Source organism: Pteropus vampyrus, unplaced genomic scaffold (assembly GCF_000151845.1).
Source record: "Pteropus vampyrus isolate Shadow unplaced genomic scaffold, Pvam_2.0 Scaffold36, whole genome shotgun sequence".
In the NCBI taxonomy this organism is placed as follows: domain Eukaryota; kingdom Metazoa; phylum Chordata; class Mammalia; order Chiroptera; family Pteropodidae; genus Pteropus; species Pteropus vampyrus.
In genome coordinates, this window is record NW_011888817.1 from 2,948,164 (window position 1) to 2,949,507 (window position 1,344).

General features: G+C 32.7%; 1 pseudogene; it reads left to right on the forward strand.

Moving 5' to 3' along the window:
* The first annotated feature begins 293 nt into the window (after window positions 1–293).
* LOC111738254 lies at window positions 294–412 on the forward strand (annotated as a pseudogene).
* The last annotated feature ends 932 nt before the right edge of the window (window positions 413–1,344 follow it).

Sequence of the window (1,344 nt, forward strand, 5' to 3'; positions counted from 1 at the left end):
TCTCTCTCTCTCTCTCTCTCTCTCAGGTCTGATAAATGAAGCCCTTTAACAAACTCTTCCACCATGTCCTTGAAACATGCGGAGGGCTGAAATAAAATATTAAATGATGTGGATGGCTTAATCTACCAATGCTTTAAAAATGTTTAAACACTAATGAACTCAGAAATGAAGATAAATTTGTGTTTAGTCAATAAAATATGTAGAAATGAAAATTTTAATTTTTAAGTAATTTGGAAAGTGCCACCCCCTTCCAAATCAAGTATGAGCATACTTAAGTTAAAAAATGGCTTTAAGTTTACGGCCATGCCACCCTGAACAAGCCTGATCCCATTTGATCTCGGAAACTAAGCAGGATTGGGCCTGGTTAGCACTTGGATAAGAGACCGCCTAGGAAGACCAGGTGCTGTAGATGTTAAAAAAAAAAAAAATGGCTTTAAGAGTCAAATCCAACGATAACTGGACCTACATTTTGATAAATGGAAGGAACACAAGTGACAAATTGAACTATCAACACGCACACACACAAATACTTTAGCAATCCACTTTAATCCAGAAAAAAATATTTTAAATTCAAACTAGGTTGGCTTCATTTCAAACATAACTTATTAAAGAGCTTTAAAGTAAACATAAAATTTAACATTTAATTCTAAGCTCACATTATCAGGCCTATTTCTAATCTAGTAGTTAAGCGTATACACTAAAGTCAAGAAGAACAGGATTTGAATCCTGGCTTTGCCACTGTATAGATAGGAGACCACTAGCAATTATATATCAAATGACAAACTCAATCTCTGAGTTCCTAATATGTAAAGAAGGGAAAATACAACCTACCGTATGGGGTTGATGATTACATGATACACAGAATGTGAAGTGATAACTTAGCACAGCCTTGTGCATAATACACTAGTTAGTTAGTAGGTATTATTAACCTACCATAAAAAAGGCTTGGCTTAAGGAAATAGCAGAGCATTTGTTTTCCATGCTTTACCTATAATATTATTGTTTTTCAAATTAAAGTTTTAGCACTGAAAATCAGATACTTTATCACAGTTATCAGGGACTACCTTCTAGCTTCTTTATATAAAAATGGATACATCTGCCATTTCTATTCTTCAAAAGGTTTTCCCATCTTTTGATCTTAATCCAGAAATTATTCTTAATCATCTTCAATGATTTTCCACCTGAATCTGCTTTGGCTTTTTACCACCCAAGATTTAGTTTGATCTAATTAATGAATATTCAAAAATCTTTTTTTTTGCAAAGTTAGATTTCAAAAAACAAAAACAAAACAAAACCACAAGTATTTTTAGTAACTTATTAACCTTTCCTTTCTGAGTTTTCAGA